The sequence below is a fragment of the Nannobrachium achirus genome, assembly GCF_963921795.1.
Source record: "Nannobrachium achirus genome assembly, chromosome: 2".
Lineage (NCBI taxonomy): Eukaryota > Metazoa > Chordata > Actinopteri > Myctophiformes > Myctophidae > Nannobrachium > Nannobrachium achirus.
Window position 1 is genome coordinate 62853194 of NC_137811.1, and position 10498 is coordinate 62863691.

The following is a 10498-nucleotide window of genomic DNA, read 5'->3' on the forward strand; positions in this document are numbered from 1 at the left end:
CTAATAAATGAGAAACAGGCTTAATCAACTCAAGTCTGCCCAGACTCTTCATTCAAAAAGAGACTTTCCTTCATACAGCCAAGATAAACCTGCTGCTTTTAATCAGGTTCACATCACTGAATATCAGCAGACAGCAGACTGCTCTGCACGGGGCATTACCAGGCAGACTTTCATCAATATAGCCTAATGGCTTTCATTTGAGAATCTGTACTTTGACAAGAGTGGGCAACAGCTTTGATCTCGCATACAGCCTATTCATTACAGCACATGCTTGCAACCCCTTAATTATAAGGAACGGTTGAGAGCTACCTTGGGGGATCACTGCCGAGAAATGACATGCAAAAATTCTTTTCAATTATTCAGGAGTGGCAATGAGAACTTGAGGTCCGTTCGATTCCATCTGCTTCTTGATATAGTCCTGGGGATTTAACACGATGAGATCAGCCCTACGTGACGACCACCCCCAGTACCCGAACCCCCCCCCCCCCCCACTCCCCCTCTGCACCCTGCAAAACCATATGAAACCTGATCCCAGAGATGAGAGAACGCTGCTGAGGAACAGATTTTGGCACACTCCATTGCAATGACATCACCTGGCTTCTCTCTGCCTCTCTTTCATTATATCGTTCCTCCTTTCCTCTTCCTCATTTTTCATCCTGTTGACACCGCCCTGTTGCCTATGTGTAGCTTTTTTTGATAATGGTGGGGGGTTGACTTGACTTGTGCATTTCTGCTTTATTTGACACCAGGAACGTGTGGGCAGACGGAGCGGGATGAGAGATGACGTGCAATAAAAGTCATGAGTTGGAAATCAAACCAGCGTTGTCACAACACGCTCTGTGCCTCCGCAGTATATGCACAAACAGGCTGAATCACCCAGCACAGTGCAATGCACATCCCCCCATTATTCTTCCTCATTTTGTATTCCATTGCTGCCATGGATGTTTCCTCTGAGGTTCTGACCACCAAACACTATGACACGTCAAGTTTTGTTATTTGAAAATGTACATTTTTCGGCACTGAACACACTGAACATACGGTACATACGGTACAATGAAGTGTAGATTACATGATAAGGGTTTTGACTTATGGTATTTCAGTCCAGCAAGCATCGCAGTCTCAGCCTACATCTCAGTATGTCTTTCTAACTCATCATCCTCACCTCCACCTATACCCCTCCAATTGCTTTCACGGTCATGACTGCGTTTCATCAGTCCAGCCTTTATGGCCACGACAGTGGATGGTATGGTGTAGTTTACAGGACTGGGGCCCCCCTGTATAAATAATGTACTGTAAATAATACGCCAGAGCTTATTAACTGTGTTATGACTTCCACATGTTTGGACAGTTTGTATACCCAAGAGAACTGGAAGGCTACTTGAAGAGGCCACATGATTACGGAATCTCTGTGGGCTCGTAGGTCTCGCAATGTGCCTGGGAATTAACACGGCACTATTATGGATCAATTTACCTGTAATTGATGTTTCAATAATAGTCCTAACTGACCATTTGACAACATTCATTATTGAATTCCGTAAGTCTAGCATTATTAGTAGTAGTAAGTGAAGCTAGCTAATGGTGCAAAATGCAAGGTGCAATTTGTGTGCACAGATAGTCCAATCATAAACAATTAACAGTGGATGACAGACATCAGAAGACATATAGGGTTGAAACTAGTAAGGTCTCAGGGGCACTTGCCCGTCGGGCAAGTACAGGTCATGTTCTACTTGCCCAAAGGTCATGCCCACTTGCCCGAAAACTAAGTAAATCCTTACTCTTGTAGAACAAATCAATGTTAAATCCAATCGATAACTGCAGAGTGGTGAAACGGAATGAGTGCATGCTGGTATAAAAAGGTAGCATTGTCCTTCATGAATAGACAATATTTAATGAAGACCGAATGCACAAGCCTGTCAGGCAACCTGAAAGCAAACTCCACTTGCCCAGATTTATTTACTTGCCACCAGCAGTCGGGCAACCGTTAGTGTCAACCCCTGCATATCCACCAAGTTCCCATAAGCTGTATGCTATTTGTTCATGGAAACTTGGAGACTACCTCAAAGTGCTGTAATACATGCTTTTATTATGTGTGGCTGTTTGGTCTATTTCTGGTTTCACACAAACACCCAAGTCTTTCTTGACAGAAACCCACATGCAGCAAAGGTGCAAAATATCCATTAAGCTGTGGCCTAATGCACTCTGAATTAAGGACAGCTAGGATACTTAATGGAACAAAAACTGCCTCTTTGGCGTATCTAATTATAATTGACCTGATTTTACTGCTGTGATGTCTGTGTGATGGACCTAATTAGTTGATCTACCGAATGCATTCTCACATGGTCTGCCCAACATGGCACCATCTTAATATGAAACTGTGCTGTATTCCTTTCTACTTCAAACAGCAGTAAGAGGTTTTCCCCAAAATAACGTAAAGTACTATTTTTCTTTCTCCTTTTTACAAATAATAATGTCCCATAAAATACGAATAAACTGATGATAATATATATTTTCTAAAAGATTACAACGATAAAAGCCCAAGTCAAAATTAATGTGTTTACTGCATGTGCCAAAGCAGGCCAGTCTGGTGTTAAAACCAGCTTGGTGACCTTTATTTGACCATATGGATTAAATGAATGAACCAATTCCATATTAAACAGCACAGACAACACCATGTGCCATTGTTGTTCAGACTGCAGACAAACAGCATTTTTCTGACTTCCAGTACTTCCAGTAACTCCTGCCTTGGCAGGGTCATTCATTTTTATCAGTGACTGGCCCATTGTTGATCCAACTCCATTGTTGAGATTTAAATGGCACACCCACATTCAGGGAAAAGCGTGTCAGTCTGTCTGGGCCGGGGCTTACTCATGAGGGACAAGCGGCGTAATTGAGTCCAATCTTACAGGTCACTGGCCATTCATTGAGCTCTCCCACTACCAACAGCAGGTACACTGATGTGAACAAATGGCCAACATTCGTTTGCAATATTGCTACAGTGCAGTACAGTAGCGTGACAATTACAGACCCCCTGTCAGACCCCCCCCCCCCCCCCCGCCCACACCAACCCATTGAACTGCTTGCCTGTTCATTATGACCAAGTGCAGTCAGTGTGAGCTAAAGAAAAGTGACAGGAAAGTCAAAGACAAATAGATATAGTTACATGATACAGTAAAACATTGAATGACTGGTGACGAGAAGGCGCTGAACAACACAGACGTGTAGTCTGTGGTTTCAGAAGCTGTGGAAAATGAACAGAAGATAAAGTGAAAGTCCTGCCAGGTTCCGTTTCGCCCGTGCAGTCGTGTAAATAAGTCATATCGAAAACCAAAATTAGTTGAAGCCTAGCTAGCTAGCTGCTTCATAGAAACATATTTCAAAGATACTTTACAAAATATTTTTGTGAATACAGCAGCACGATTGGTTAAATACCCTAAGTTTCTAGTCTATAGAGCAGATGACAGCTTCCAGTTCTGAAATTTTACCAGCTGAAATCAGACTCTGTAGCATTTGCTAAATGCTTAAACTGAAACTGCATTTGAAGACTGTGGAAGAGATAGTCTAGCTTGAGAGTACTAAATGGTGAGGGAAAGAAAGAGTTGCACTGAAATAGCTTGACTTATGGAGTCTACAATTAGGGAGACCTTTCTGTCACCCCAGTCATAATGGGCAGCCAACATCCAATCAAAAGAACTTCACCCGCAATCTCCAATTTACTGAGGCGTCAGCAAAGAAGAGGAGAAACATAACCTCAGCCTTCTCACACGACGAAGAGACACCACCCAAACCCCAAACTAACGCTCGCCCCAGCCGTCTCCCTACAAGTTATTCTTAAACACAGGTCATTATGGTATTGGTTGAGACTCCCCCACCACGCTAGCCAGACCCCCACAAGTATTAAACTGGAGGAAGAAAAATCGGAAATACATTACGCAACAGTCTGCCTACTGCTTACAATCACAGGATTTGCACAGGATTTGAGTTAATGCAGTACATTTTAAATGGCATATACGGTATGTCTGACTGGTAGACAACCATTGCAACATTCAATGCTTTTAAGCCTGGGCCTAAATCCTCACACAATCACACAACATTACTCATTATTGCCAGTCCAAAGAGAGAAGGCGCAACACACATGCTTCCTCCATCATGTCCTTCCTTATATAGGGTGCAAGTCATCATTCATTCATTCCTCAATTCAAGTGCAACACTATAGGACACCAACCAACAGAAACTATAACCTCTCCCCACGTCAGTAATACTTAAATGACAAAACCTTTGGTGTTATCTATATTTATATCATATAAGGCAGTGGTTCTCAAAGTGGATTCCAGTGACTATGTGGGATCCTTTAGGGGGGTCTAAATTGACCCTTACAACCAAATGAACCAAATGAACCAAATGAACCCCAACGGGTCCATTTGGTTCCATTTGTACCCTGTCAGAGTTAAGGGGAGACCCTGAAATTTGAAAGTTTGAGAAGCACTGATATAGGGTTCAATTTCCTGGTCAGTTCAACTGCACCTAGAACACATACCTCTCCTTCCCTACACGGCTACACCAAATACTACTCTTTATAGCCAATAATGGCAGAACTTCTGGTATTATATTATAATAAAAAAAATTCAATGTCCTGGGCATTGAATGAGAAATCATATGCTGGCCCACTAGCCGCAAATTGCAACACTAGATTTTTTTTATAATCGGATGAATCTAGGGTTGCAATACCTCCCATAGGCAGCCAATGCATCAAAACGTTTTTTTTGCTATCTGATTGTGTTAAACGACATCAAACTCACCAATATTGCGGCTCTATGGAAAGCTTGGAATTTACTCTTGCTATCTGCAAAGTGTTTGTTTCAGAAAAATCCACAGTAGACATGTTAGAAGCTACTTTCTATCCAAGAAATTTGGTTCAGGTGATAATTTTGTCTAAGTCCTGGAGTTTGGAAGCGCTCGTGTAAAATCCCTCAACGTTCCTGTGACCACCTGGTTCTAAATGTCACATTATGCAGGATGCAGCGGGACATGGCGTTATAGAAGACGAGCGCTTCCGAAGTTCAACCATGTCTGCTCGGATTTCTTGACAGAAAATAAATCATAACAATTCTATGGTGGATTTTTCAGATACAAACACTTTACAGATAGCAAGAGTAAATTCCAAGCTTTCCATAGAGACACAATATTGGTGAGTTTGAAGTCGTTTAATACAATCAGATAGCAAAAAACTGTTTTGATGCATTGTATCCCTATGGGAGGTATTGCAACCCTAGATTCATCCGATTATTAAAAAAAATCTAGTGTTGCAATTTGCGGCTAGCTGGCCCACATACACCTTGGCATGTCACAGGTAACAGGTAACATGCCACAGACAGTGACATGGTTTACACACTAGTGGTCAACAGCAGTCCAGTACACTCACTGACAGCTGATAACAACTGGCGACAGTAACTGCCAGTAACCGAGGGAACATACAGCAACATAAAGTAGGACAAATAACAACACGAAAAGATACACATTATGACGATGGAGATGGAGATATTTCACAACATTGGCTAACGTTAGCCGGCTGAAAAACAAGGCTAACGCTGCACACAGTAACTAGCTAAACGGTGAGTAGTTGGGCTCATAAAAGTACAGATTTAACACAGCGCAGTACCAGCTGACTGTCATCTCTATGGTTTCAGTCAGTAAAATAAGATTATTGTCGTGATGCGAAGAGAAGCGGCTCACAAGTTTACTCACCTGCGAGCTTGAGCAGCCACCAGTGTGTGTGTGTGTGTGTGTGTGTGTGGTGGGGCGGGGGTAGGTAGGATGAGCAGCATACCAAGGACACGTCAGTGACGTCATAGACACGCGGAAATTCCATTGAGGCAACGCAACCCTGACATCACACGAGGTGCCTTAAATTAATTGCTTTGACACGTCAAAACCTAGACAACCCTTTTTCGACATTTGTACTTGGGCGAAGTTTATGACAAGTAAAGTTCAACACAAGTACACAACGATGCCGTTTTGCACTTCAAGGGCAGGAAAGCCGAAGTTATCCTCCTGCCCCCATGGTGAGTGTGAAACATTTCTGCTAGATGACGCATATTTATTATGACACCACTGACTGATGAAGTTTGCTTGGCACCGTCATTCAAGAAAATCCAATTAAGTCAAATGTATTGACAATTTGACAGACACACACACACACACACACACACACACACACACACACACACACACACACACATGAAATGAGTGTCAGTCCACTGTGATTCCGTCAGTGATTGAATTTGTGCTTCTTTCAAACCAGATGCTTGATTTGTATTTTTTCATTTACCGTTTGGTGAATCTCTAGACCTATAATTAGCAACAAAAATGTCAAATCAAATGTTATACAATTCAACAACTCATCAACTCCAGTCTCCAACTGTTACAGGCAGTGTTGCATGTGTGCTGCTGGATCATAGGCCTATGCATAAACCATAGGAGTGTGTGTATAAGCCTACTCTTGTTTTAACAGACTGTGTGAGACACACACACACACACACACACACACACACACACACACACACACACACACACACACACACACACTCACACACACACACACACACACACACACACACACACACACACACACACACACACACACACACACACACACCAGTACTTTTTTCTTTTTCATACTTCCTCTGTAACTTTGTAACCTTAACTGCTGTGCCGCCACTTTCCCCCTTGGGATAATAAAGGTAGGCTACAGTATCTATCTATGTATCTACAGCACACATTCACTCTATTCTCTCTCTCTCTGTCTATCTCTCTCTCTCTCTCATTCTACTCTCTGGGAAAACATATGTAGCCTAATCTGATCCCTGTGGTTATTCTTAAAGGGCAGATCAGGTGGGTAATCTAATTGTAACAGTGCTCAGCAGTACTCTGGATTTGACAGATCCCTGTCTGTTCTGCTCACAGCTTTGGGACTTCCGGCTGGCACTTCCGCATAGTCCTGGCTATAGTACTGAGCTCTGTTATCGCCACTATCCATCTTCTGTTGTAAAGCATTATGTACTAGGACGCTTTGTCCATTTTCTCAGCATTTTCGTCCATAGTCAATCTCTGTCAGGCAAAAGGCAGGCCACCACCCACTTATATCACACACTCTGACAGGTCTAGAGTAATTATTTCCATGTAAAAGGTTGCAATACAAGTAGACTGTCATCATGATAATTCTAGATATGCTATCATATTATGACTTATTCCACTCTGTGTCAGTTAAAACATATATACATCTATCATAACTGTGCTGTCAAAACAGTTTAGTTTATTAGGTATTAGGTAACCTACATGACAGTCTGCCTTATAGGCAAAGCAAGCGTCTTTTATAGTCTGCTCTCCTTAAAAATACATCTAGCATTTAATAAAATCATTACCTACTTGTGTGAATGCTCCAATGTGAACCTTTGCTGAGTTCTCCCTTCTCGTATCTCCTTTTCTCCTGGTCCAAATTTGAGTCAGAGTTGTCTATAATAGTAACTTCTCTTTTCCTTCTCCCCCTTTCAGTTCCTCTGCAGCTGTTAGACCCTCCCCCTGCCCCTCTCTCTCTGGAAAAGGAGTGACACCATTCTTCCAAACAAGTTCCTTCTCGTTTGACTTTCGATCAGGACGTGTGTATTACAATGTAAACACCACCCTCTCTCTTTCTCTTCCCCTCTTTCTCCCCTTCTGTCTCTCTCCCTCTCTCTCTCTCTCTCTATCTCTCTCTCTGCCCACCCCTCACACGCATGTGTGTGTGTGTGTGTGTGTGTGTGTGTGTGTGTGTGTGTGTGTGTGTGCGTTCCCAGACCATCCAGCCGCCAGACCACTCCTCCTCTCTTTTCCCCCTCCTCCTCCTCTCTTTCTTTCTGTCTCACTCTCTGCCGAATTCTTGCAACATTCTTCATTCTATGACATCAACCCTGCTGCCTTTCCTTGTAAGGTCAGAGCGAGGGAATGAAGAAAAGAGAGGGAGGGGGAGAGGGAGAGATAATGGGGCTGGAGGCTTGATTAGATACAGACACTTAAAGTTGGTCCAGGCTAGGAGCAAAAGAGAGAAAGAGAGACCACCGCTCAGTGGTAGAGAACACTGTAACAACAGTGCTGACTGCTGGAAAAAAGTTGTCTGTGTTAATTGCTCTATTTACTTTCAAATGGTTCTGAAGCAGAGAGAAAGGGAGAGAGAGAAACATTTCCCTTCAAAGCAGGTTTAGGCATTTTGTTTCACTTGCCCCAACAAGCCATATTGAAGACCAGATGTTAAAAGCATCACCGTGCATGAGTTGCCAGTGAAATGCCTGATCATTACTTCTTTGGCACTGACGCACTGAACATCCAGAGGCAAATGTTGGACATTATGTTCAATTTCGGGAGAAAGAAATTGGTCATTTTCACACTTACTGTTTTTTAGTTTTTCTTGTATGTTTGTTTGGTTTTTCTACATAGTTTTTGCTTTATCCAGACAGACAATAGGAAAGCTTAGAGGGGGCTTGACAACATGATTCAACCAACTGGAATTCAAGCTCAGGCCAGCAGGGGTACTGACCGTACATGTTTGGTCCACTCCAGCAACGAGGAGTCCCAACCACTACTACATCACCGCTAAGCCACATAATTTTATGCCTCGTTTCCTTTGTAAAATAAATATTTGTCCCTTGTTGAGATTGACAGCTGGAATGTTGCGAGGGATACTGCATGACGGTGACACCGGAGGGAAGGCTTTGTCGATTCTTGGCTGAGTGTACCTCATAGCAGAGACAGTCTAACCACTAGGCTACTCTCTCCAGGCGCATCATTGTATGTCTAATCTCAAACCCCCCCAGCTGTTCATATTAAAACTTAGCATACAGTTTGATATGACTCAAGCTGGCTTGACCTAGCGAGGACAATGACACCGCCCATCCTGCACATCTGCTCACCTCTATGACACAACTTCCCTTTGTGTGACACACACACACACACACACACACACACACACACACACATACACGTGTTGACACCCTCTGGGAACACTCGTTTGGGCCGCACCTTCTGGTCTAATCACACTTTCAAGGTGTATTGTGTGTACCGTGCACCTGGTGTGTATATCATATGGCCTGACAAAACGACAAGTCATTGTAATTGTTATTGAGTTACAAATCAGATGACCTCAAAGGTTGGTGGTAAGACGAGCAGCTGGTTGCATTTCATTCAGCTTGTTTAAACTACATGGGGGCTTTCTGTTAACTTATTACAGTATGAATTTCCTTCCACATGCCACAATTTGAAAAACAAGATGCCTGTTTAGAATAGCAACTACCTGAAATTCAAATAAGCAACGCAAGAAAAATAGGGACACCCAGAAAGTCTTACTGTATGCACAGGTTTTGTATATTATGTCAACCACTTGAACCCAAGCATCCATATTCTGGGGGGAACATTAGCCAAAAATAGTCCCCATCTACAAGCTCACAATGCGTCGCATTGGCTATTTTTGGCAGAGAGATTGAGTGTTAAAAAAAACGAACAAAGTGTGTCCCTTGTCAGGGTCAATTCCGGTTCTTATTCTTATAAAACCATTGCTGGCATGAAAGCTAAAGACATCAAGGTTATATATATTGAAGTTATGAGTCACTGATTGCTTGCTCAATAAGAGCTATGTTAGCTTATGACTTTGACTCCACTCCATTTCAAAGACAAATATTGTACTTTGGACAACATCACATGTCTATGAAGGGACCTGTGGTGTGAAGTCAAACATTGTGAAAAAAGCTGGTCTAAAAACTCCCAACGCAACATATTACAGCAGTACTTGTAATTTGTACTTTTGAATGCTTAGTATTTTGAAAGCACGTAATTATGAATACTGAGTTAGTAGGCATATATATATATATATATATAGGTTTCTTTTTTTTTGTGGCCTAAACAAAAGGTTGTAAAATAGCTGTTTGAAGGCATTTTTGCATTATACAGTGGTCTCCCTCCCCTATAGTTGTTTTGCAAACATGATGGGGAAATCTCGCTTTTTCGAACGCACATCATTTCGACAACGGAACGTCGGCACGTATCGCTACTTACCCCACGGAGGTTAGGGTTAAGGTTAGGTTTGGTTGTCGAAAAGATTGTAGAAATAGCGACACGCTCCCAACATGATTACAATGTGTAACTAGTAAGACACCTGAGGGTGACATGCGACCTCAAGGTGACATTCGACCTCGCCCTCCCATCCTCACAGGAGTCTTGGCGAGGTCGCGCCAATTCTTGACCATCTGGCCAACCACAGCGTTTCTCTGACGATTCTAGTTGTTGTCATTCTGGGGGGAGTTTGTCTTTCTTAGTCTTGTGTAGCCGCCCCGTACAGGAAGTGATGTCACAACTCGCTGACATCACTTCCTGTACAGAAGGATTACAGAAGGTCACTCAAGCGACAAGGTTTTTCAGGGTAAATGCGACCTTCGGTCGCATAATGAAAATGGCAGATATCATAGTATGTTTCCAT

General features: G+C 42.7%; 1 protein-coding gene across 3 annotated transcripts in view; it reads right to left on the minus strand.

Annotated features, from left to right (window-relative positions):
* The window catches only part of zyx (zyxin), a 33046-nt gene extending 25472 nt beyond the window's left edge, over nucleotides 1–7574 (minus strand). Inside the window, exon 1 of one of the 3 annotated variants that reach the window (XM_080737731.1) lies at nucleotides 7423–7574. The gene's annotated coding sequence lies outside the window, so the exon portion shown is untranslated. Of the gene's footprint in view, nucleotides 1–5742; nucleotides 5760–7418 lie in introns of those variants that run through there. The other 2 variants (XM_080737732.1, XM_080737733.1) reach the window with 2 other exon arrangements.
* Between the last annotated feature and the right edge of the window lie 2924 nt (nucleotides 7575–10498).